At 42.7% G+C, this 27,893-nt stretch overlaps 1 long non-coding RNA gene across 1 annotated transcript in view; it reads right to left on the bottom strand.

Moving 5' to 3' along the window:
* The window catches only part of LOC111771458 (uncharacterized), a 57,406-nt gene extending 29,513 nt beyond the window's left edge, over window positions 1–27,893 (bottom strand). The window contains exons 1-2 of the long non-coding RNA XR_002805321.2: window positions 27,629–27,893; window positions 6,969–7,088 (exon numbers count right to left, since the gene is read on the bottom strand). This is a non-coding gene — a long non-coding RNA (uncharacterized lncRNA). The remainder of the gene's footprint in view (window positions 1–6,968; window positions 7,089–27,628) is intronic.

Raw genomic sequence — 27,893 nt, 5'->3', positions numbered from 1 at the left:
GTCCCTGACCACATGTTTCCACTGCTAAGGCAGTTACATGTGGGCGTTGGGAGTGTCAGAACAATTGGTTTGACTCCAGTAGTGATATTCCTACCAGAACAAACACCTAACCCCTGAGATTTCCAGGATGATTTCCACCAAATGGGTCACAGGAAAGAGCTCTGAGATAATCCATGTCAGAGTTGTGTTATGCATGCTCTACGCGACTTACAAATGCCTATGAATAGTAAGTCCACATGACGATATTGTCACTTATGTCTGCAATCCATTTACTGTCTCTGTCACATTCTAGATCCTCAAACCATCTGCCTCTCACTCGAAGAAAAATACTATGAACTATATACATAACCGTAAGACAATTTTTTTTTATCATTGGTCTTGCTCAATATAGGGCCTGCATCTCTCTCACGAAAAATACTATTTTATGTATTATGTCATATTCCTGAATGCCAACTTGTAGGAAGTCGCATACGTGTCAGAGAATCTTTGAATTGTGTCTGTTGTAAGGCAATGGATTAGTTGTATTCTCTCTGATGTTCTCATATCATTGTCCCACCAAGGTAGTAACTTCAAACCTTTGATAATCATGTTAGACTCGTCTATTGGTCAATTGTAATCAGAATCCAGATTCTGATTTTCAGTCTTCTGGTGCTCATTCCGTTCTCCCTGAGTCCTCAGTGGTGGGTTAGAGGGCTCAGGTTAAGTTTTCTGAGTTCCTAAGACGTCTCTTGTCCCAATAAGGAGACTCAAAAATATTTACAAATGTTATCATTCATATATTTTGGAAATTCAAGCCACTTTCAGGCATGTGAAATGATTCTCACCAAAACTTAAACTTTCTCATCTCCCTCTTAGAGGAATATTCCCATATATCTCTGTTGAACACTTCCTTCTCTTGTCTAGAGACAAAAGACTTTCTGTGTTTCTTAGACTTTCTTACTGAAATAATCATGTTAGTCCTTTTGTTTGCCTCTGATCTAGAACATTATCATTGTGCTCTCAATTTTCTTTTTAAAACAATATTTTTTTTAACATGGGTGGGATAAGATGGCTTTGTGACTTGTTACGTATTCCCAAGACAGAGTATACTGGAAAATAGAAATCTAGTTTTGAAAATGACTTTTGACCCTATTTTTCTTAAAATGGGAGAATCAATTATATAATAATCTCTGGCACAACCTCTGACACCTTTTCTAACATCATTCTTTATATGACTCAATCAAGAAAAATAATGGTCTGCATCCTTTTTCCACAGCCACCTCCCATGCAGAATAAAGTCACTAAGAGCTATTCGACCAAAACGATCCAGGAACCAGGTTGTTTGAAGACCTTCTCACTCACCAGGATCTCCTGGCAGCCTTTCTTCTCTTTTCTAGCACTCACTGTAAGATGAAGGGGTACAAACAGAACACAGCACTCCATGTTATTATCCAAGGCTTCTCTCCTCTAATTGAATTTGTACTTCAGTGAGTTCTTCAAGTTTTCTTTGAATTTTCTAAAGAAGCATTAGGGCTTAACACTTCTTTCAAAAGCCTGGACCAAAAGTTCTTTGTAAGTTTTCTCCCATACAAAAGGCTTGCGTGCTTTTCTGTCCATTTGGTTTCTTAGGCTCCATGTTTCTTATGCTATTTGCTTTCACTTAGCAATGCTTTGGATCTATACAGATCCATGGAAGGATTCTTTCTTTGTGAAACTTGCACACAGCATATTTTTTGTTAACTATTTTCTAAAATGATCAGAGACGTTGGCTGCATTCAGCGTCGTGTGCTGGACTCTCTTCTCCTTGAGCTAGCTCATCTCAATATTGTAAGCTCCCTGAGGGTAGGGGCTGCTTCTGTCTTGCTACTGCTGTATTTCTAATACCTAGTACAGTACCTAGCATATAATAGTGCTCAATATGTATTTGTTGAGATAATGAATTAATCCCTTCCCCTAAAGATCACGTATAGAGTCTGAGCCACTGATATGTTTAAAGGATCTCAAAGTTCAGTTAAACTTTGCTGGGCCAGCATCTAGAGACATGGATCTGGAGACTTTTTTGTCTTATATCCCTCTGGACATGTGATGAAAGGCCATGGGTATTCTGCTCAGGAAGGGTTTAAATGCCCACATAAAAAGTGTCAGCTGACAATTCAGAGATTGACCAATTCTCTAAGTCCCATCCATGGGCTCTATCTTAAGATCTTCTTGTCTCGATTGTCCATGAATTATTATCTGTGAAGAGACAATGCCCAGGGCAGAGGGCCCAGAAAGGGGGCTTCCTGAGTGGTGGGAACATGGGGACCTGAAACAGAGACTTGGAGGTCACTGATGGCCAACGAGGGCCATAGGCAGACTGTGAAGAGCTGGGATCAGAGAGAAAATTGAAGAAAGTCTATTGAAGACAAAGTAGGGAGATAAAGCTGACGCAGCACAGAAACATTCCTTCAAGCAGACACTGTAAGCAAGATTCTTGGGTGCCCTCAAGTTGAGATCTGGTATTTAAGAAAAGGAAATTGAGATCTGAAACTGAGCCCGGACTGGGGATCCAAAGCCAAAGTGTCGTTTTCTTCCAGTTACCAAGAAGAGTGAGTCAGCAGCCCTAGACTTGAAGTGCAGAGTAGAAAGGAGAGAGAGTTAGCAGGAAAAAAGAAAATATAATTCAACTCGTCACGCTTTTATTGACCGCCTACTTTGTTTTGCCCAGGCTGGGAGCTATGAATAAAGCAGGCACACTTTCCTCATGGAGCTTATATGACCGCCCATCCTGTACTTCAAAAGGCTGGAAAAGAATAACTAATGCTTCGGACTGAGCCAGGCTGAAAGGAATTATATTAGCTGTCCTGTGTACCGCCACAATACCCTTATACAAGAGCAGTGGTGCCCCAAGGGGACATTGAGCAATGTCTGAAGACCATTTTGGTTGCCATAACTGGGAGGGAGGTGCTCCTGGTAACAGTGGGCAGAGACCAGGGCTGCTGCTCAGCATCCTACAACCCGCAGGGCCGCCCCCATGACAAAGAGCAATCCGGCCCAAAATGTCACTAGTGCCGAGGGTGAAGAACTCTGCACTAGAATAAAGGGCTTCGAGCACTTTCAACAGCTGACCAGGCTTGTCCTCTGCTTCCTGTTTCACTTGACACATTATGGGAATGAGGGTCCGTACCACAAGAAGAGCAGATGGGAAAAAATATGATTCCCCGGGCCCAGTCTTTAGAGGAGAAATTCCACCGGCTCCCCTGTGTCGTGGCAGTGGAAAGTTACCCAAGCTGCAACAAGACAGCTCTGGGAGCTTTGTGTCCGGGGTAAATTTCATCAGAAGTACGCTCAGGGAATACCAGCGCATTTAAAATTAGTCTAAGCCAAACACCATCGGAAGATGAGAAGGGTAAATCCAGTGCAACAGACACCATATAACTCATCCTGAGCCAACACAAATGGTTCTGGCGTCGTGTATGTCCCTGCCTCCCCCAGGGGGCAGCTGAGAAATGCCGGGGTTCTCCTCCGTGTTATCTCCACCGTGGGCGGAAATTTGAAGGGCAATACTCGAGAGCCTGGGCTTCTGAAACAGGCCGCCTATAAGCAAAACCTGCTTGTCTACATTTGAAGATGACTCTGTTTCTTTTTTAATCAATGTTCTTCAACTCATTAAATCATTGAAGACAAGTAAACATGTGCCAACTCGCAGGAACCTCCTTTTTTTCTTTCAGTTTTATGAATTGGCAATTAAACAGACATTGAATAGCTTGGCCCTTTTAACATTGTGGATTGCTCACTTAGTTCTTCTTGCCCTTTTTTTTTCTTTCTTCCAGGACACTGTTTTTATTGTTAGGCCACCCAGGGATGTTCTTGATCCTGCAGGGCGTTGTGACATCGCCTTTAATTCTTGGGAGTGCTACCCCCCAGCCAGGGAAGGGCTGGGAAAAGGTCAGGACCCAGGAAGTGCAGATGTCAGAGATCTGAAAGCTTGTGCGCAGAGCTCTTCAGCTGGGCCACAGCTGCTGCCTTTCCCCTCCCCTCCTCTCTTCCTCTTCTGACAAAGCCTTTGTGTCCCAATGCCCCTATCAAAGGCACAAGAAAACACAAGCAAATTATCCGAAGAGGAGCTAACCCACTCTCCTTCCTGCCATAAGGTGTATGGGCTGGGTGGGCCAGCCGCCTCCAGGTCTGCCGGCGTCCGTGCGCATTCTGCCGCCACTGGTGCTACTCCATTCCTTTATGCCATCTCCTGAAGGAGCACAGAGCATTGGGAGTGGTTCTGAGTCAACGTGATTTTTATGGAGTACGAGGGCTGTTCCAAAAGTGATTATGATTCAGCTGTTTCTTACTGACCATCTCCCCAGATAATCTCTTTTGGCAGAAATAAATTGATTTTATGGGGTCACAAAAGATATTCTGGTTAATAAACTTACTCTGCATCTACAATCCGTCAGATGAACAATGAGGTGACGGTGTACAGAAGCCATAGAACAAGAATCCAAGCCAAAAAGCCCACATATTGTATTTAACTTAGCGTTACCAAGGGGCGGAGTAAACGAATGAGGTGTTTGAAGAAAATCAATTTCATGACTTTAGAGAAATTCCTACAGCTAAGGTTAGTGGGCATGTGTATGGTGATAGTGGAGGGAAGCTGATGGGTGATTGTGCCTGATGTGAAAAGAAATACACCAAAGAAAAGTAAGCTTAGCATATCTATCAGAAAAGTGGAATAATTGTGCATACTCAGAAAGCATACATGCATCGTCGAAGATGCATGTTGCAAAGATAAATTCTACATTTAAAAGTTTCTGGTATATGCATGGAATTCCTACATGAAAAAACTCCAGCTACATTCTTGTAGCTATAATATGTACAAAACAAAGAGCTAAAGAATCTTGCCTCCAGCCTTTATTATCATAATTACTAGAACAAAAGTATGTCGTTTCTGAGGTTTCAGTGAAATGAATCGGTCAGAATATATTCCTTTGCAGAAAATTACTACTTACGTTTCCAAACTCTTGCTATGAATATGGTCAGTCTTTGGAGCTAAAATAAATAAATACAAGTTGAGGGTCCACTAAAGAAATTCAAACAAATAGGAAAACTTAGCTACTTGCAGTTGACACAGGAAGTTGACGGTTTCACATTCACAAACTAAACAGCCTTAGGAAATGAGGATGTATTACATACCGAAAGCTAACGTGAAAAAACATTTGCAGAACACTTAGAACAGTTCCCAGCACACAGCTTTGGTTTCCTTTAAAGCTGCCATCGTAAACACAGGAAATCTGGAAGTCTATTCTACATCTAATTTTTAACATTACAATATATGAGAATGTTGCTGTTGGCTGAGCTCATGTGATTCTAAGGTAGAGGTCAGCAAACTACGGCCCGTGAGCCAAACCCCGCCTGCCGTCTGTTTCTGGACAGCCTGAGAGCTGAGAATTGTTTTTACATTTGTAAATGGTGAAAAGAAAAATCAAAAGGAAAATATTTCGTGACACATGAAAATTAATTGGAATTCTAATTTCAGGGTCCATGAATAAAGTCTATTTGGAACACAGCCCTGCCCAAATGTTTCCATCTTGTCTGTGGCCGCTTTTGAGTTACGAGGGCAGAACTGAGTCCTTTCCACAGAGACCCCATGGCCTACGAAGCGGAAAATATTTCCCATCTGGACCTTTACAGAAAATATTTGACGACCCTTCGTCTAATATGCAAAGACCAGCTTAATCTGAAAGTAAAAATACGAAAAAACAATATAGAGGAAAAAAGAGAGAAAAATGCCCTGTTCGCGAGTTGATTTTCATAAGCCACACTTGAACCTCTCCTGCGCATCTGTACCCACTTTCATGACAGCCTGGCCCCCTCAGATTAAAGGCGCCCTCCCGCCAAAACCTTGTCATTCTTTCTGCTGCGTGATCTGTGGAAAGCTCAGGTGTGGTTTGAAATTTGATGCAAAAGTTCGAATTAGTTCTTATTTTCCTTGGTCTAGGTTACCTAGGTAACACAACAAAGCAAAAATAGCTGAAATATCTGTGTAAATGAAAAACAAATGTATACAGAGGGAGCAATCAATTTTCAGAAGAAAGAGAAATGTTCTTTTCGATGGAGCTCCCCACTGGCAATGGGCTCCCTGGTGTTAAGTGAAGGGAAAGGAGTGGAGGGACTTTTGTAGGTCCCAGCGGGACTTCCAATCAGCCCACAGAGTAGAAACTTTTATTGGCTGGGCTGTAGCAAGCTGGGCTTGCCTGTTTGTCCTGATACTGTGAAGGTGGATGGGTGTTTTGGTAATAAACTCCCAGGTAACTTCACAGTGGTGAGAGAACGAGAACTGTGGGGGTTATCCCCATGAAATGTTTTGTGATTCTTCTGCACACTTTGTTTTTTCTCAAATTCTGCTGAAAATTACTAAGGCAGCAGAAATGTAAGAGGTTGATGCAACCATTTATAAACTTTCACTATCCCAAGCGGGGTCCATGGGCCAGCAGCTTCAGAACCTTCTGGGAGCTTGTTAGAAATGCAGAAGCCCAGCAATCCCCCTCCTGCTGAATCTTAATCTGCATTTTAACGGGATTCCCAGATCGTCGGAATATACATGAATTTTCCAGAAGCACTAATCAAAGAAAGTGCACAAGACTCAGGGTCTTGGAGATTCAGTTCCAGGTTCAATTGGTGCTAATTCGCTGGGGACCTTGGGGAAATTCCTCAACTATCTTTTTGCCTCAGTCATCTTCTCTCTAAAGGGGGACTAAAATCACTTCCTTCACTTTTTGAACAATATTCTCCTTGTCACATAAGATCATGAACATGAACCTGCTTGAAGGACTATTAACTACTCTATGGTTATGAGACATTATTAATGGTAATGGCTAACATTTATAGAACCTTAAGGTTAACCTTAACCTTAACCTTAACCATGTGTCCTGCTCTGTGCTGACTTCTGAAGATGAAGCTTTCAGTTCGGTCTCACAAAAACTGTCTGATGAGAGTAGTAATATCAATCTTACCTTATCCATGCAGAAAGGAGCCATAGAGAAATTAGGTGTCTCACTCAAGGTTATACATCTTCTTGGTTGCAGTGAAAGGTGAGCCTCGGGCTATGTTCTTATCCCTGATGTATGCTGCCTCTAAAATATAATATTGAACAGTGAGAATGGACGAAATTATCACAGAAGACAGTCTAAAAAGCACTGCACAGTGAGATCAAAGTCATGACATGTTTTAAACTCTGTTTTGTGTCTTTTTTAATACACAAAAATGGAAGAAAAATTTAAAACAAGAAGTTCCCTGGAGATTAATGGCTCAATGTTCCGGAGCACACAGGCCAACTGGAATGTCTTATCAAAACTGGTGGCCAAGTGGTTTCCTCTGTGATTTTGCTTCTAATAGGTGAGTGTGAACCCAATGGTTAGGACATGCAAGAGGCCGTGAGATTTCCCAGCTTCTTATCTATTGAGACTCGTATCTTTTTCTAAAATAAGGAGTTGAGTCAGCTGAAGGAAGGTCGCATTTTAAGAGCAGAAACTTACCGAGCTGACCCTAACCTTCCAATTTAGTTCTAAAATGTTGGAGGTGTAAAGATGTTTTATACATTTTGCAGGATCGACTCTGATCCCTTTGGCAGGAAAAACTTAAGGCTTCCAAATAGTTCTAAACAAACGGGCTCTAATATGGAGACCCCTTGAAAATCCCCCTACTTCTTGGCTTTGAGCTAATGTTTATATGTGCTTGCTTTGTGCTGGGAACTGTTCTAAGAGCTTTTCAAATATTAACTCAACTATCTACCATCTCAACAACTCCTTTTGGCAGGTGAAATCATTAATTGTAGATTACAGTTTAGATTAACTAGATTATTACTCAGCTGAGGAGGCGTAGATAGGCTAAGGGATTCCCCTAAGATCACCCAGCTAGGATCTGGTGGAACTGCATTTCGAACTGAAGCCGGGCTTCCACACTCTGCTCTCAACTACTACCCTCCAGAGCCTGCAAGTACACCTACCTCTCAGGGATTTTTTTTACTTTGATTTTAATAAGATTAAAAAATATATTTTTGAAGTAGAATCTGGAGGCTGCATTGGTAATACATTAGTGCTTTCTTCTAAAAAAATAAAGGACAGTTTTGATAGCTTTGGAGAGTCCATGTGATTAAAGACCACGTGGCCTGAAGCATTGCACCCATATTCTTTGTCTTATTCTCTAGCGGTGGTTCACAAATTGGAGGGGGGGATGGGAGGTGGGTGACTGCAAAACCCCTAGGGGACATTTGGCAGACAAAATGTCTGGAGACATTTTTGATTGCCACAACTGGGTGGGGAGGTGTTTCCTACCAGCATCCAGTGGGTAGAGGCCAGGGCTGTGGCTAACCATCCTCCAATGCACAGAACAGCTCCACAACAAAGAACGATCTGGCCCCAAATGTCAATAGAGCTGATGTTGAGAAACCCTGTTCTATGGGAATAAGAGTAGATAGCATTTATTGGGCACTAGTTGAGAACAAATACAACGATCACAGACTAGAGCAGAGGGTGCTGGATGTTAGATGTGACAGACAAATAGACAAATAGTTGCAAACCCATGAGGAACATGCTGGAATGAAAACTGTGCAGGGTACTTAAAGGTCCACAGGAGGGACAGGTGCCAACAGCCTTCACAGTGACACCAGGGCTGAGTCTTAGAGATTGAGGAGGGTGGGGCCACAGGCAGAAAAGAACATTCAGGGCAGAGGAAGAGCAGCGTGGGGCTTGGGTTTTGTTTTATTTTGCTGCTAAACCCTAGACGTCTATTTCAGCTCTGGCACGCCTCATTGCCAGCTTTCTGCCTCCACCACTAAGCATTCCCTTTCTCGCTCTTAAGGAGACAAATGGAAAATTCGGAAAACCCAATTGCAAGCTGAGCTGGAATTGTGAACTTGTCCATGCAGAAAAGCTCCATGTGGGGTAGAAAGATAGCAGAATGTGATCAAAAGTAAATGAACTGTTAGACGTGTTCCATCCTAGATTAGGATACCGAGCATTCTGATTGTAAAAAGTGGCAGGCGATGTAAAAGCTGTGATTTATCTGGGTCCATTAAAAGCTTTAAGGGAGCAAAATACAGCATCAAGGTAAGGAGCTAAATGGTAATAACAGGAGAAGTGTCTCCATTCTTCCAGGCAGTTTTATGAGAGCAAATGGATGAAAAGATTATTAAATCCTTCAATTTAGAGGTTAAGCTAAAGGGGTTTGAAGGCTAAGCTGCAGATGGACGATGGATAGGCACGTGGCTGACCCGCCTGAACGTCGCCACGATGACCTGTTTTGGTCATCGTTGTGAATACAGTGTCCTCTTCAGCAGAAGTTTACATTTTTAGGTGGAAGTCTTGGGGTTCCAAGTTTTCTCTGAATCCTCACTTTTTGCAGAAATAGAGGAGAGGGAATTTGCCACATGGGTCTCCCTCGAACCGAGGTGATGTTTGGATGCTTCCTTCTCAAAGTTTAATTTCAAAGCAAGAACAGTGCAGGAATGGGTGTCTTTGGGGCAGGTGGGAGTTTGTTGCAATCAAACTGAGCTTGTCATTCTAGTGAAAGCTTGGGTGCCCCTGGGTCTGGTTGCTTTTGCGGGTTGGGATGGAGGGGTTCGGTGAAGAGGCTGCAAGGGAGAAAGCATCACCTCCCATTCTTCACATTGGCCCCACGGCTGGGAGTTTGGGTCAATGTCGTTTATTTTCAGTCTGCACAAAGTGGCCTGTGCAGAGAGATGGCTGATGAATTAGCTCACATTTAAGCGGTGTTTCTGCATGGAAAACAGCTTCTTTGTGGGCAGGGAACATGTTAAAACCGCGGGCTTGAAAGCCTGTCTGCTTTTTCCTGGGATTAGTTCTGGATCTTTCAGGGAAAAATGGTGGGCTACTAAGACCCAGGGGGCTGCTGCAAATGACCGTTCCTGAAAAGAGCTTCACAAAACAATAGGGATTGGTGCAGAACATTACATTACATAAATGCCGATTTATATCCTATCTACTTTTAATTTAGGGAAAGTTTGTTTCCAAGTCTGAGTGAAAGGCTTTTAAATGAGACCCTCTTACTCCCAGAGATCTTTGACAGTTCTTGGATTTGCTGGGAGTGAGGCAATATGAAGACCAAGCAAATAAACACATTGGGAATCCTGTAAAGAGCTGCCAACGAACCGCTCCCCAGGCTGGAAAAGAGGGTCACCACTACAGAATAATCTGAATTCCCCATGCACCCCAGCTTTCCAGGCCCAGGCTTTCTTTGCATGGCTAAGTGAAAGAGCTCAGGGCTCAGTCACACATCCCAGAGGAAGTCTTGCACCCATCCCAACATTTCTGAGAATTCCCAGTGGGTTACTTCTCTCCTTCTGGACGTTGCCTCCTCTTCTTGCTCCCAACTCCAGCCTCAGGCTCAGGCATTGTGGGACTGCCTCACTTTAGGCTTCTTGCCACCTTTGATGTGGCCGGCCACCAATCCCTTCACATAGAGACCTTTATCCTAGCTCCTCATTTTCTCTGAGTCATAGAGTTCCCAAATTCTTGACTTTGGAACTCTGAGGGAAAGGAGAGGGGAGGACTTCAAGTTGTTGTTATACAGGCGAGCTACCTCCTTTTATTTCACCCCTTCCGTTTCAGACCTTGCAGGGGGCCCCGATTCCTCAATGAGAAAGGGCCCTACTGAGGCTGCACCTTTAGCCATGTGAAGTTCTGGGTCAAAAATTTAAAATTACAGGTTTTCTTTGAGGGCTTTATTTGTTCCCTGATCCTGATCACACGCTTAGAGAGAGGAAAGACCACAAAAAAAAAAAATCCTCTCACCTCCTTTCAGATAAACCCCCAGGGATCAGCAATTAGACATTTAAATAAGGAAATTAAGGGTTTTCCCAGTACTTGGTCAAACCCAACAGAATGTAAGTTTGCAAAGGATGGGGATTTCGCCTGACCTGTTTGTTTGTGTCCCCAGTACCTTGAACATGACTGGCATATAGTTGCGCTCAAAAAACATGTTGAGTGACTGACTCACTGAATGAATGAATAAATAAATGGCCAATGAATAGATTTAAAATTAATTCGTTTGCTGATAATTACTTGAGCTACTAGTGTGTGCCAGCAACTGAGACAGGCGATGTGGACTTTACAAAAAAGGGACAGGCCTGACATTTGCCCTTGATGCGCTCTAGATGAAGAGGGAAGATAAGACAAACACACAAATTGCTATAGTCAAAGAGAACCCATGGAGGGTGACTGACAGAAGGCTAGACAAGAAATAATTAGGCCAGACAAGAAGAAATCAGGGTGGGGCAGATGGGGAAGGAAGCTCTTAGGTCCAATCAGAAATCTGTGGAGTAATTGGAATCCCTCTCACTAGATAGGGATTTCCTTTAGGTTATAAAAATAATAATCATCCCTTTAAAGCCAGATTTCCTAAGTCATTAGCATTTGTACAAATGCTATATCCTTTGACAGGTTCAGTGGATATTCAATAGACGTCGATATTTTAACTATTGTTTTCCACATTGGAGCTTCAAAAAGAAGTCATACTTTAGTCCACCAAATGCCTTTTCCAAAGCAAAAGGCAAACAGACAATTTCCGAAGAAAGTGAAAATGTCTCTAGCAAATCTAATCTTCCACCTAAAGAGAAAAAAGAGCTTTTATGAAATCATAACCTTCTCCCTTTTCTTGAAGAAAGGAAATTGTCCTGGTTCACCAGATGAGAAAATGGATGTTCCCCCTTGTTGACCTACTGAGCTAACATTAACCAGCAAAGCACAGTAATTCACCAAAGGGAGGCGCCACCTGCTGCTGCTGGACCACGTGGGTCAGAACAACCCTCTGTGGTCCCACGGACCTCCGGGAATGATTAACGGAATGGTGGGCTTTGAGGCACACACAGCTTCCTTCCTGTTGCTGTTCTGCTCCAAGCTTCAATTGCGGCCCAGTGATCACCTCTTGAGGAGGGTGAAAGGAGAGGACTGGGGACACATTCTCAGGAAACTACCAGCAAATAAAGGGACAGAGCTCTTAGAGTGGCGTTTGATGTAAGGACTTCCGGCAAGTCCTTGTGATTAGGCCTGACTGAGAGGCAGCTGGGTTTTCTCTCAATCAGATGTCGCCTCGTACATGTGGCTGCCAACTGGCTTCAAGGAGTACTGGACTAGCCGGTTCTCCCCACATCATATGCATAGTTTTCTAAATAGAACTTAATTTCTTTTTGTAAGATTATAAGCATAAGTTTTTATAGACATTTTAAGAAAATTCAGATACACATAAAGGAGAAAATAAAAATCAGCTACAAATTAAAACCCTATAGTACCTCTGCCAACTTTTAGTGTCTTTTCTTCCCATCTTATTCGTGAGTGTGATTTTTTCTTCTTTTCACACAATTCAGGTCATTTTGCATGTACTGCTTCTTATCCTTTTCTTTCCTCATTTAGTAGTAATGCCCTGTCACTGTTTGAGGAGTCTGGTGACATACGAGGGAAGGGAGTAGATGGTAACCCAGGGAGACAAGCTGGCGTTGTTAGATGGAGATCAGGGGCGACCATTGCCTGGCATCTCAGAGTCCTCCCAAGAGAGCCCGATCTCAGGGCACACAACCGAATCGATTTGTGTCAGAGAAGTTCCAGCCACACTCACTCACCTACCAAGCCCCAGGCTCTCCTCCACTGGCTTCCGGATCCGGGTCACTTTGGTAGAGGTCAGCTCACTGCCAGCTCCTTCTCCCCCCAGTGTCAAGACAATTCAGAGCTAGGCCTTCCCAGCAGCAGAAGAGGCGTGTTCAGAAGAATGGATCAAGACACACTTGGCCTATTTCTAACTTTTCAAACTTTCCACAAGGTCATGTGCAGACATTTTCTGAAGTGCTGGAGATATCATTAAAGAGCTTTAATGTACTATTTTGACTTTGTTCCCATCTTATGGTTTAGAATTAATGGAAAATATGGAATATCAACTAATCTACTCAAACATAGCCATGCATAAGCGAATCCTTTTTATGTTTTGATGAGGATTTTTAGGCTGCTTAATTTTAAAATGGCTTATGATGAGGATTTTTAGGCTGGTTAGTTTTAAAACTACAGATGAGATTCAGGCTCCAAGGAGTGGAATTTGTTTGCCCCTTTGTTGGGAAACCTTTACATTTCTAAGGGAAACCTCTATCTGTGAAGCTGCCTCCCTCTCTGTGCCAGGAAGAAGGGGGGATGGTCTTATCTCTAGAAGCTCTTAATCAATTAATCAATGCCAGAGGCAAGAACTTAAGTTGGTTACTGTCTGGCAACCTCATGTAACTGACACCCCCTCCCCCCCAAATCCTCCTTTGTCTTTAGCCGAGGATAAAATTCAAGCGGTGACTTCTGCCATTTACTCAATCCGGTTTGATTCTTATCTAAAAGTTGTGGGACTGCCAAATGGCCGGACCCTACAGGCACTGATACCATTTTAACTTTTTTACATATCCCTTTGTCTTGTAAAGAGATAACTCACATACCTATGCCTTAAATTTAGCCTTACTCTCCACCCAACTTTGCAGCAGCAGCAGAGGCAGCAGAAGCGGCAGCAGCAACATGCCGGCAGCAGCTCTGCCTGCCCATGGGTCCTGTCCCCATGCCAGCAGCGGCAGCAGCAGCTCCCCATACCAGCAGCATCTCTGACTGCCCGTGGGTCCTGTCCCCACGCAGCAGCCTGACTGCCCATGGGTCGTGTCCCCATGCCGGCAGCAGCAGAAGCTCTGACAGCCCATGGGTCCTGTCCCCATGCTATTCTATTCTCTAAATAAAAGAGCACTACTGCCAGATCTTAAGAGTCTAAGAAATCTTTCTTTCAAGTCCTCGGCTCACCGACCCCGCATCATGTTTAATAACTGAAAATGACTCATCAAAATGTATTAAATGTTATAAATGTTTAGGTCACTAAGAGCTTGAGATGGCTCCAAAAGTCCATCCCCCTCGTTTTTCCGCCAGTTGGATGTTTATTAAGCATTGACTTACTGAGTGTGGATTTGGAGACATTTGTTCCTATAGGGTCTTTTGCCCTATATCATGCGACAATCACAGAGAGATGATGGGATATATAACGGTTTACTCGGAGATAGTTTATCAAAGGATTACTTTGTTGGGGAGCAGTAGGGATGGATCAAAGCTGCAAGAACATGGAAGTGGGTCATCAGTCCATTTTTTCTAAATAATAAAGAGAGTTCACACAGTTGAGTGCCTACCATTTCCCAGGCCATGGTCTGAGTTTTAACTCATTTAATTTCCAGAACTATAAGATAGATCTTATTAGTACACTCAATTTAAAGATGGTGAAACTGAGGCACAGGAAAGTTAAATAACTTAGCCACAGTCACAAGTAGAAAGAGACAGAGCGAGGACACGAGACCAAGTCGTGTAGTTCTGTAATCTCTGCTCCGAACCACTATGCTATACTCGCTGGACTATGAAAGGTCTTGAAAGGGTCTCTGTCTGCTTCGTTCAGCCAGCAAAACCTCAGGAAACATTTGTGTGCCAAGCATCGTACCGGACCCTGGGAACACAAAGGTCAATATAATGAGATACCTGCCCTCCAGGAGTGCATTCCAGTGGGGAGATAAACAAGTAAAAAAGCAATTATTGCGGCTGGCCCTGTGGTCGAGTGGTTAAGTTTGCGCGCACTGCTTTGGTGGCCCAGGATTTCACTGGTTCGGATCCTGGGCGAGGACCTAGCACTGCTCATCAAGCCATGCTAAGGCAGCGCCCCACATAGAACAACCAGAAGGACCTGCAACTAGAATATACAACTATATACTGGGGGGCTTTGGGGAGAAGAAGAAGAAGAAGAAAAAAGATTGGCCACAGATATTAGCTCAGGTGCCAATCTTTAAAAAAGAAAAAAAAAGCAATTATATTACTTTACCTTCCGACAGAATCAAGTTCAAGCAATTCCAGGCAGATCAAAATCAATATGATTTTTAAAACTTGAGGAGTAAATTACATATGCAAAGATATAGGCGGTCCTCCACAGAATGTACCTGACTACCACCCACCATGAATTAATGAGTCCCGAAGGCAAGGAAGGCAAGTCCTCTGGGGGCCTTTCCTGCTACAGGAAGGACTGTGTGTAAACAGACGGGGATTTGCACCGTGGAGATTGAGAGTGGAGGGCGAAAGTGTTAAGAATCTCCCTCCCCAAAAACTCAACAAAATCATGGACTACAGGTGAGCCTGACCCTGTTATTTCTACCTTAGGCCTTTTTTTTTAATTTTTCCTTTTTTTAACTCAGGTTATGAACTGTAAAGGAGAATCGGGGATGTGGATACATGTTATAAGAAATGTCTAAGAAACTCCAAATATGTTCCATTTCTCACCATCACCAAACACCTCCCTCCACTCTTCTTTCCCTACAAAAGTGAGTCCTTCTACTTTTGGTATCCAACTTGGCTCCCCCGATAGAGGTTACACCCCAAGTTGCTGCCTGTTGCCAAACTGTCAATTACTGTTTAGTCGTCTCCTTGAAACAGGCCGTATAATTACATAATCACATCACAGCTAATCTGGTTTGTTGGAAGGCTTCTGGACAAGACGGTTTGGCTAATCATTCTCCCGGAGGACCTGTCTCCTAGGATACTTCTCCTACCCACTTGGAGTAAATACAGAGATGGCCAGCTCTTCCACCCTCAGCCTTTTGTAGATTGCTTTAACTAAGAAGAGGTTGGGAAAAGGCTGCGCTTGGCAGGATTTCTTTAAAGACGTCGTGATTGAGCAATTGCTCAAAGTTGTTGAGAGCCAGCAGATGGAGCAGATAAGGCGGCCCCACCAACTTTTTTGGCCACTTGTGATCAATTCGGAACTTAAAACCTGTTTATTCTCATCTTAGGAAAAATCCAGGCCCTCCCCTCCCTGCTTCTGCTGGAAAGGGCAGGGCAGGGTTTAGGCTTATCAGGAACGCGTTTGTTTTTCCTTGAGCCCAGGAAGCCTGATCTCTCCTGCAACCAAGACATGATGGAAAGGCGTAGCAGCCTATTGCAAAAGTATCCTGTTTTCTTTGAAGTTCTCCCCTTGAGACTGCATTCTGCTCTTGAGTTTCCCGGGCCTTGCCAAGCACAGGGGGCACTGCTCAGTTCTACTTGAAGGCACAAGAACTGAAACCTGCCCACTTTTTCTTGGAGAGCAGAAGGAGTGTGTTTGCTATTTGTCCTTATTTGGGCTCAGTTTCCTGCGATGGCTGTTTTGAGTCGGTTTCTCAGGCCAACAATAATAGACACAGCAAATTCACTTGTGGAAACTCTGTCTGGCTTTGGTCTGTTGTCTGTGTTTTTAAATACAATTGAGTGATTCTATTAGCATTCTGTTTAGTAGCCACCCACATTTGGAATGCTTCCACCTTGAGTGACAGACATATCTTTTTTAATTCCCATTTTATAATTTGTTTTAGAATTTTGAATTTGTTGTTTGGGGTACAGAATGGGTATAAGATAGAAACTATCCATTCTTGATAGGGCCATCGGTGTAATTTACAGGGCCCAGTGCAAAATGAAAATGTGGGGTTCCTTGTTTAAAAATTATTACGATTTTCAAAACAGAGACAGTAGAGCATTAAACCAAGCCTGGGGTCCTTCTGAGTGCGAGGCCCTGTGTGACTACACGGGTTGCCCTCCCACGAAGCCAGCCCCATTCTGGATCATTCGTAGGCAATTCGAAGATTCTCCAGGCTCAAGGTTTGTTCTCATCCACTTTCCTGCTTGCTGGCTTGAGACAAATCTGTGGCCCTTCAGAAACTGCTACATTAAGTTGTGGCCTGGGGAAAATTGATATAAAATTAAATTTATTGATTTGGCTAAAGGCATCTGGTGAGGGACAGGAAGAGACACTAGCGAGATACTTCTCCCTTGCCTGATTATTTCCTTTGTCCTTATTGTGAAATCGTGTAATGGAATAGTAAAACCACTAAAGTGAAATTCAGATCCTCAAAAAGTTAAACATAGAATTACCATATGACCCAGCAATTCCACACCTAGGTATATATGCAGAGGAATTGAAAACAGGAACTCAAACAGATACTCATACAGCAATGTTCATAGCAGCATTGTTCACAGTAGCCAAAAGGTGAAAACAACCCAAATGTCCACCAATGGACGAATGGATGAATAAATCATGGTATATGCATACAATGGAATATTACTCAGGCATAAAAAGAAATGAAGTCCTGACACATTCTACAACATGGATGAACCTCAAAACCATTATGCTAAGTGAAAGAAGCCAGTCATATAAGTTCACATATTCTATGATTCTATTTATATGAAATTTCCAGAATAGGCAAATCCCTAGAGACAGAAAGCAGATTGGCAGTTGCCAGGGGCTGGGGGGATGGGGAGTAAATGCTAAAGTGTATGGGGTTTCCTTTTAGGGTGATGAAATGTTTTGGAACTAGATAGATGTGATGGTTGCATGATATTCTGAATACCCTAAATGCGCTGAATTGTACTCTTTTTGATTTTATATTATGTGAATTTTATGTCAATTTCTCATTCTAACATAGCAGCCAAGTGAGGTATCCCTCTCAGGATAGATTTGAACTGGGGAAAGGCCCAGAGCTTCAAAGCTATTGTCCCCAGCTACCCCATCATGGTATCTGAAGTCATGACCATTAGAATCACTGCAGAAAGATCCCGCTTCACCACAAATATGTTACTAGGGAAGTGTGACACATCTGTTCCTTGATGCCCACTGAACATTTCACTGTTGAGACCTTTTAGGCCATCGAGAAGGGTTCTTCTGGGACAGAAGAAGAAGGTTGAGGGAGCGAAGTCCAAGGGCTGAAAGCTGGGGGCCTCGGCTTCCTGGTCTCTGCTTGGTGACCTTGAGAGAGTCACCTCTACTCTCTAGGTCCTGCTGTGCTCACTGCAAAATGAGGGGGCAGGAGCGGATGTTCCCTAGGGTTCTTTAGGACTCCTGACTGTGTTCATCAGATTGGAGCGCAGAAGGGACTTGTGGAGGCCCAAGGGTGCTGGGAGGAACCAGGACGTGGGAGTTATCCCAGGAGTGAGAAGAGAGTAGGAAGGCTAGGAGGTTTACACCTGGAGCCCGTGAGAAAAGACGAGAACCAGGGCACTAAAGGCAAATTTAGCCCATTTGACGATTTGGTCTCTATAGGAGAGACTTACTATCCAAGTTCTAGAAAACACAGTCTGTTCATAATAAGAAGTATAAGGCATGAGTTAAAAGATGAAGTAATAAGATATGATATATAAGCCATCCATCACAATCTAGGAATATTTCTATGGTATTACAGAAATTCAAAGATGGAAAGGCAATCAAGTCATTTGAAGAAATAGGCCTCAGAGTGGAGACTCCTGCCACTCAAAGTGCAGTCTGTGAGCCAGCAGCATCAGTATCACCTAGGAGCTTGTGAGAAATGCAGAGTTTCAGGCCCCACCTCAGACCTGCTGAATCAGAATTTGCCTTTTAACAGGATCACCAGGTCATAGAAACGCACGTTGAAGTTTGAGAAGCACTATCTACACCGTATTTCTGGAGACGTTAGCCCAGTACACCCTTACTTATTCTCATATGCTCAGCCCTCCGTGCATCCCGTGCAGAAATATTACCAGCTGAAAAGGACTTGGTATCTTAGTGAAGGGAGAGAAACTTGAAATGGGATCCGTGCGTTGGGGGAGTCTGTGAAGTCTGGGCCCCAGTAGTGGGTCATTGTAAATGGGCATCAGGCGCTCCAACTTTGAGCAAATGGGATCTCCTGGGCCATGTTAGCTGCTCTTAGCGAGCCTTCAGAATCTAATGAATCTTCTAGAACAGGGGTCAGCAAACTTCTGTAAAGGTCCAGTTAGTAAATATTTTTGGCTTTGTAGGCACACAGTCTCTGTCTTTGTCAGAACTATTCAACTCTGCCATTGTGGCTCAAAAGCAGCTGCAGACAATCTGTAAATGATTGCGCCTGGCTGTGTTACAATATAACTTTATGTGTGGACACCAAAATGTGAATTTCACATAATTTCCATATGTCATGAAATACTCATCTTCTTATGATTTTTTTTCCAATCGTTTAAAAATGTAAAAAGCATTCGCAGCTCACAGGCCATAAAAACACAGGCAGTGGGCTGGATTTTGGCCATGGGCCTGAGTTTGCAGAGGCCTGTCTGACAAGGAAGATAGTCAGCCTGGGGCAAAATTATAGGGAGGAGAAGTATAGCATATTTCTACTCAAAATTTGGAGTGGAAGATGAGGGGGAGAGATGCACAAACATGTAGTATTTAACTTCTCTTTCGGGTTTTGGACTGTGATGGGGGAACACTGCAAATCCCCTTTTTACGTGGGCTGTAATTACAGATACAGCAAAAGAGAACTTATCTCCCAACAGCGCTGTGGAATGCTTTGGAACGTTCACACAGAGACTCCAAAGAGTTTATGTAAACAAGCAAGAAGACATGGAAGCGAGCAACAACGGAAATACTTGGAATTCTTGTTCTTTGAAGATGCGCTGTAACTTGAACTAATCTGAAGCAGACTGTAGATTTCATCATCTGTTAAAACGATGTGCCTGAAGGCCTTCACCACAAGCCACTCGATAATGCTCTAGGTGCCAACGCACTGGCTGCAAGAACTTCTAAGTCCCGCTGGCGTGCAGTAGAAGCCAGAACTGCTGTGATGCGATTTTTCCTCGATTAATCTCTTGATTTGTGCTTCATTACAACCTGGTGATAACTTCATGAGCTTATAAATAAGTTGCCATAAACTTAACCCCTGTGTTTAAAAGATCTTCAGAACGCTCTTCATTTTCCACTACAATTAAAAAAAAAAAGACTAAGGCAGCTTGTTATTAGAGCTAGTTGTGGTGTAAGAAATCCATAGAAATATGAAGAGATACCATCTCCGAAATCCTCCATGAAGGAAAGGAGTCCAAGATGTGATGGCAGTGAAGTGAATTGGCTCCTCTTACCTGGCTTGGCAACTCCCTCAGATGACTTGTTTCAGAATGCAAATCATAGGGGACACTTTTGTCCCAAGGCTATTTCAGCCTTAAGGCTAATTAAGATTTGGACAACTTTCTTTTATTAACTAAAACTTTTTTCCGTCCCAATTATGTGAATGTTTGGACTATAAATTGTCACAGAATGTATGGAAAGTACTTTGACAATAGAAATCAGGAGTTTGGAATATTCAAATTCTTTGATATCATTATTCTATCTTTTGAATCTGTTCTCTGGACAGAATCTGAAATATAGGGAGAGAAAGTGTTAGTCCAAAGTTGTTTATCGTAGCAGTACCCCATCTTAGCAAAACCCTGGAAGCAATTTTAAGTTTACAGCAAAAGGAAATGATCAAAGAATATTATCATAAGACGAACTATTAGATGGTCATTGAAATGTTTAGTAAGCAATCATTTCAATTTGTGAAGTGACCCTTTGAGGTACTAAAATATGAATATAAATCTTCTAAATTATCAGATGGAAAACTCACATGTTCATATATTTAAAAATTAGGAAAGATAACTTAAGATTACAGAATTACGACTAAACATAGAGATAAATGTACAATAGAGGTAAATGAAATAAACATAATTTTACCTTTAAAACAAAAAACAACCCAGGCCAGCCCCAATGGCCTAGTGGTTAAGTTTGGCATGCTCCACTTTGGCAGCCCAGGTTGGGTTCCTGGGCATGCACCTACACCACTCGTCTGTCAGTGGCCATGCTGTGGCAGTGGCTCACATACAAAAAGAGGAGGATTGGCAATGCATGTTAGCTCAGGTGAATCCTCCTCAGCAAAAAAAGAAAGAAAAACAAACAACTCTCAGATTGAATTTTAAAAAAAAAACAACTTCCAACTCTCTGGGCCATATAGGAGATGCATTTAAACCAAAGTGACTCTGAAAACAAAAGATAAGCAGATAAATTGAGCAAAGGCAGAAAAGAAGAAAGGAACAAAAGAAGGACTCATGGCATCAAGTATGCTCACAATGTTGCACAACCATCACCACTATCCATTTCCAGAACTTTTCCATCATCCCAAATAAACACTCCTTACTCATTAAACAATAATTCCCCATTCCCCCCTCCTCAGCCCCTGGTAACCTTTATTCTACTTTCTGTCTTTATGAATTTGCCTATTCCAGTTACCTCATATGAGTGGAGTCACACAATATTTGTCTTTTTGTGTCTGGCTTATTTCACTTGGCATAATGTTATCAAGGTTCATGCACGTTGTAGGATGTATTAGAATTTCATTCATTTTTATGGCTGTATACTATTCCACTGTATGGACAGAACAAATTTTGTTCATCCATTCATCTGTTGATGGACACTTGACTTATTTGCACCTTTCGGCTATTGTGAATAATGCTGCTGTGAACATTGGTGTGCAAGTACCTATTTGACTCCCTGTTGTCAGTTCTTTGGGGTATATACCTGGGAGTGGAATTACTAGATCATATGATAATTCTATGAAGTGTATTATTCTTAATCTTGGTCGAAAATAGGTCCTTCTAGGTAAGACTTAAAGTCCAGATCCATAAAGAAAATTATTTATAAATTTAACTACATAAAAAAATATAAACTTCTTTATTTCAGAAAATTTTATTTCCAAAGTCAAAAGACTGAGGAAAATATTGCGACACATGACAATGAGCTCACACAAATCAATAAGAACAAGATGTATAATCCAATAGAAAACAGGCAAGCAGGAAGTTTCTGGGAGAGAGAGGAGGGGAAGAAAATAAATCTGAAAAGATACCTTTAGTTATAATTTAAGAATTATAAACCAAAACCACAACAACAAGATACTGGGTTTTTTTTTACTTTATTTTATTTTTTTGTGAGGAAGATTGGCCCTGTGCTAACATCTCTTGACAATCTTCCTCTTTTTGCTTGAGGAAGACTATTGCTGAGCTAACATCTGTGCCAATCTTCTTCTATTTTATGTGGGACGCTGCCACAGCATGGCTTGAGCAGCGGTGCTAGATCTGCACCCAGGACCTGAATCTGAGAACCCCAGGCTGCTGAAGCAGAGCACATGAACTTAACCACTATGCCACTGGGCCAGCCCTAGATACCATTTTTAAACTATAGGTTGCCTGAAAAGCTAAAACTTTACAACACTCAGTAGTGGCAAGGATGCTGGGATACATTTGCATACACTTTTTGGTGGACATGTAAATTTCTTCAGCAGATTTGGAGAACAATTTGGTGACACCTGTCACAGTTTATATGGCACGTAATTTCATCTCAGCTGAGATGTAGTTATGTAGAAACAAGTTGCAGCATTGTTGCAGCACTGTTTGTAAGGCTAAAACGGTGAAAGAAACCTGAAGGTTTATCATTACAAGACTAAATGAATTATGATACATCCAAACCATGGAAGGCATTTGAAGATGATGGTAATTAACTGATAAGGAATCTGGGCTCTCTAGGGCCAGCCCCAGTGGCCCAGTGGTTGAGTTCAGCACACTGCACTTCAGTAGCCTGGGTTCAGTTCCTGGGCGCAGACCTACACCACTCATCTGTCAGTGGCCATGCTGTGGTGGCAGCCCACATATGAAAAGAGGAGGATTGGCAGCGGATGTTAGCTCAGAGCAAATCTTCCTCAGAAAAAAAAAAAAAAAGAATCCAGGCTCTCTAATCTTCTCTGCTCACCACGGATTCTCTTCACTAGGCTTCAATGTACTGGAAATTCCCTAGAATGGTGCTTGGGGGTGTCTGTGTACCTGAAACTTCTATTGTGATTTTTTTTTTGGTTTTTTTGTTTGTTTGTTTTTTTAAAGATTTTTATTTTTTCCTTTTTCTCCCCAAAGCCCCCCAGTACATAGTTGTATATTCTTCGTTGTGGGTCCTTCTAGTTGTGGCATGTGGGACGCTGCCTCAGCATGGTTTGATGAGCAGTGCCATGTCCGCGCCCAGGATTCAAACCAACGAAACACTGGGCCGCCTGCAGTGGAGCGCACAAACTTAACCTCTCAGCCACGGGGCCAGCCCCTATTGTGATTGTTTTTAACTGCTGCTCCTCATATGTTGTTTCTTGTCTTGCTAATGTCACTACCATAAGCTGTAAAGAGAGGTTTCTTCCCAATGATGCTCCATCTCCAAAAGAGAACCTGGCTCTTCCAGAAGTTTCATAGGCCTCCCACTGTCAAGGAACTCAGAACAGGTGCACAAAAACCTGGGCATCCTTGGGACCCTGGCAGGTCCACACCTGAGCTTGTTCTTTCCCCACTGCCTGGGCACAGAGCTGATGTCCCAGGACGTATGCACACCTTTCATCTGTCTTCCTGCAGAGCTGTGTTCTCTGTTTGCTTGAGAGATTTTCTTGCCCTCCCTGAGGCCGGGAAAGCCCATCTCTTCTCATTTGGGAGTGTGCATCTCAGAATCTCTGAAACTCTTTCATTCGTCCCAACAACTTCTTCACAGTTTCAACAAGAGGCCAAAAGGAGTCCTGGTAACTGTGCTGATTTGCTGACGATCCCGCATTTGACACACAGGTAACCTTGGGCCCACCCCATCCTGACCTTTGCTAGATGAGCTTCTACTTGCTCCTTCTCTAAAATGCAATTCAACCTGAATCTCTGTATGATATAAATATGCTACTGAACATGGATAAAAGAGTTTAATTCTCCACTTGTGGCCTATAGTTGTTAATTCCTAGAAGCAACAGAATACTTGCTTAAAAAGTCAAAAGCTTACGTTATTATTTACATGATAATCCACTCCTTTTGTTCCATTAGTGAATAAGCATTTTGATGTCCTAATTTTTCTAGCATGTGTAATAAATCAAAAGAAAATAACCATGTGCTAATTTTAACTCTAAATTTTTGTTAATGATTTCTGTTTTTTTCCTTTTTTTTTTCCCTCCCCAAAGCCCCAGTACATAGTTGTATATTCTAGTTGTAAGTCCTTCTAGTTCTTCTATGTGAGCCACCACCACAGCATGACTACTGACAGATGAGTGGTGTGGTTTTGCACCAAGGAACTGGGCCTGGGCCACCAAAGCAGACTGCACTGAACTTTAACTACTGCACCATCAGGGCTGGCCGTGTTTTGTTTTGTTTTGTTTTAGCTGTAACAGCAATCTATTTCTGCCCTAGCAATTCAAGAAGAGCGAGCTATTTAAAATACAAGTTGGATTATGTAACTGCTGGGTTTTGTAGCCTTCAAAGATTTCCCATCATCCTTTGAACATAATCCCAAAGTGCCTATAATTACCAATTTCATCTGCCAGATCTCTCACCCTAAACTCTAGGGGATCCCTTCACCCTCTCTAGCACTGTCATACAGGCCTCCTCTCTCAGTCCTGGAGCACATGTGGCCTTTCATGCCTCGGGGCTGTGTTTGTTTCCCTCAATTCACTTCATCACTTTTTTTTCCAGCTTTATTGAGATATCATTGGCTTATAACATTGTGTTAGTTTAAGGTGTACCACACGCTGATTTGATATGTGTGTATATTGTGAAATGATTACCACAATAAGGTTAGTTAACACCTCCATCATCTCACATAATTACCACTTTTTTTGTGTGGTAAAACATTTAAGATCTACTCTCTTAGCAACTTTCAGTGTACAATACAGTATTGTTAACTGTAGTCACCATGCTGTACATTACATCCCCAGGACTCATAACTGGATATTATAACAGTTTTTTAACTGGAAGCTTGTACCCTTTTGATGAGGATTTTTAGGCTGCTTAATTTTAAAATGGCTTATGATGAGGATTTTTAGGCTGGTTAGTTTTAAAACTACAGATGAGATTCAGGCTCCAAGGAGTGGACTTTGTTTGCCCCTTTGTTGGGAAACATTTACATTTCTAAGGGAAACCTCTATCTGTGAAGATGCCTCCCTCTCTGTGCCAGGAAGAGGGGGGGATGGTCTTATCTCTAGAGGCTCTTGGTCAATGCCAGAGGCAAGAACTTAAGTTGGTTGCTGTCTGGCAATCTCATGTAACTGGTTTAGGGTGGTGGTGTCTAACCTTTCTAACCTTTACTTAATCCGATTTGATTCTTGTCTAAAAGTCATGGGATCACCCAATGACCAGACCCCACCCGCACTGATACCATTTTAACTTTTTTTCATGTTCTTTCCTTTGTCTTGTAAAGAGATGAATCATATACCTATGCCTTAAATTTAGCCCTAACCCTCAACTCGGGGCAGCAGCAGGAGCTCTGACTGCCCGTGGGTCCTGTCCCCACGCACCAGCTCTGCCTGCCCATGGGTCCTGTCCCCATGCCAGCGGGGGCAGCAGCAGCGGCTCTGCCTGCCCATGGGCTCTGTCCCCATGCCAGCGGGGGCAGCAGAAGCGGCGGCAGCAGAAGCTCTGACTGCCCATGGGTCCTGTCCCCATGCTATTCTATCTCTATTCTCTAAATAAAAGAGCACTACTGCCAGATCTTGAGAGTCTAAGAAATCTTTCTTTCGACTCCTCGGCTCACCGACCCCGCATCATTTCGACCAACATCTCTCTATTACCCCCAGCCACCACCATTTTATTCTGTTATCATGAGTTCGGCTTTATTAGATTCCGCGTATAAGAGAGATCACACATTATTTGTCTTTCTCTGTCTGACTTATTTCACTTACAATAACGCCCTCAATTAAGATATAATTCACAAACCATATAATTCATCCTTTTAAAGTGTGCAATTCAGTGGTTGTTAGCATATTCACAGCAGTGTGCAACCATCACCACAATCAATTTTAGAACATTTTCATCATCCCAAAAGGAAACTCCATACCAATTATTAGTCACTCCCTGTCCTCCATACCCCCAGGCCCTGGCAACCGCTAATCTACTCTCTGTCTCTATGAGTTTGCCTATTCTGGACATTTCATAGAAATGCAATTATATGATACATGGCCTTTTGTGACTGGCTTCTTTCACTTAGTATAATGTTTTCAAGGTTCAGCCATGTAGCCCGTATCAGTACTTCATTCCTTCTTATGGCTGAATAATCCTCCATTGTATGGATAGACACATTTCGTATATCTATCTGTTGATAGACGTTTGGGCAGTTTCCATTTCTTAGTGATTATCAATAATGCTGCTATTGACATTGGTGTACAAGTTTTTATGTACACATGCTTTCATTTCTCTTAGGTATATACCTAGGAGAGGAATTGCTGGTCATGTGCTAACTCTATGTTTAACCCTTCGAGGGACTGTCAAACTGCTTTCCAAAGTGGCTGCAGCATTTTACATTCCCACCAGCAGTGTGTGAGGGTTCTGATTTCCCTACATTCTCATCAATGAGCATCATTGTCTTTTTGATTATAGCCACCCTCGTGGGTATGAAGTAACATCTCACTGGGGTTTTGGTTTGCATTTCCCTAATACCTAATTATGTTGAGCATCTTTTCATGTGGATATTAGCCATTTGAATAGCTTCTTTGGAGAAATATCTATTCAGATTCTCATCACTCTTTATAATGCATTTTTCTACCTATTCACTTGTTTACTAGCGACCACCCCCCAACCTTCTCCCGCTCCACTTCGGTTGTGTAATTTAATATGTGGACATAAGTAAAGAAAACCCTGTGTGGGGGGAGCCAGTAGTGCTGTGATCCCAGCAGAGAAGTGCATGCCTAGCTCCGCTCAGGCCTCCTCCGTCCTCCGGCCCTGGCCCTATCACGTCCGCTGATCTGCTTGTGAGTAATGCTTTGCTTTCCTTCCCACCACACCTAGTCCCAGAAGAACACTCACTTCCTTGTCTTAAAGCCAATGCTCAAATTGCTAAGGACTTCTCTCTCTTTGCAGTAGGTCAAAGTTCAGCCTGCAGAATATTAATTCTGTATTCTGATCACCATGGCTGCTTTTTCTACCACGGCGTTGCTATTTCCTCCTACGTAGATCTGTGCAATTGCTGGAGTCCCTCTCTCCTGCAGCACTGCAAATAGGCCTCCTGCACAGGTCTAAAAACACGCCCTGCCCAGAGGAGCTATGCCAATCCTATGGGCTTCCCCAGTTTTTCCCATGACAGCAGACACCTTCTAATCTGATCTTACACAAAAGAATGTCCCCCTAGTACTCTCTTATTGAAGAGTCATTCATTATCAATGCTCCTCCTTCTGTCTCCACCATCAGTCTTGTGAATAAGTAGAGGTTTAAACTGATCTGCACTGTTCAAAGACTGAAATTTTATAAATTACCTAAATAGCCAAAGGGGATGAGGTGAGAAGCAATATGGCCAGGTGTTGAGAACTAGGACTCCAAAGCCAGATCATCTGGAGTTGAATCCCAGACAGCAAGTTAATTAACCTCTCCTTAACTCAGTTTTCCTGTCCGTAAAACAGGAGTAATCAGACTACCTATCTCACAGGAATGGTGTCACAGTGCTTAGAACAGTGCCGGACACACAGGAAGCGCCATATGTTAGTTAATATTTGTAAGCATACAGTGGAATACAGTGCGGCCATTTCAATGGGTGATGAAGGTGCATATTTAGTGGCAAGCAAGGAGCTTCACAATATAGCATTTAGTCACAGAAGCTGACATCAGGACAGCAGCCATTTGAAATATACACGTGTCATAAACATGTACGGATCCATGGAAGAATACACACTGATAGGCTAACAGTAGTTTTTACTGAGTAGTGGAATGTTAATTGATTTTATTTATTGATTAGTCTTTTCCTTATTTTCTCATTTTTCAACATTAATTATACATGACTTAATGTTTTAGGATAAAGAAAATAATTCTCTGCTTACCTCGCTGAATCCGGTGGCTTCCGGGTTTGAGGCCCCCTTTGTATAGGAGGTACGTAAACGCATTGTTTGTTGGCTTGCTTGCTTTGAGTGGGGGGATTATATTTAGCAAGACGGGTTAACCACTTTGCTTTTAGTCCTCTTACAAACTTCCGTTTCCTTAGGTGTCTACTCTCAGGAAATCTTAAGGAGGCACGGTCCAGCTCAAGCGAGCAGTAGAATCCGCATCCCTTGCCTCCCCTTCCAGGCTTCTTCCTACGCCGCTTTG

Source organism: Equus caballus, chromosome X (assembly GCF_041296265.1).
Source record: "Equus caballus isolate H_3958 breed thoroughbred chromosome X, TB-T2T, whole genome shotgun sequence".
In the NCBI taxonomy this organism is placed as follows: Eukaryota; Metazoa; Chordata; class Mammalia; order Perissodactyla; family Equidae; genus Equus; species Equus caballus.
This window is presented reverse-complemented; position numbering and strand designations above follow the sequence as displayed.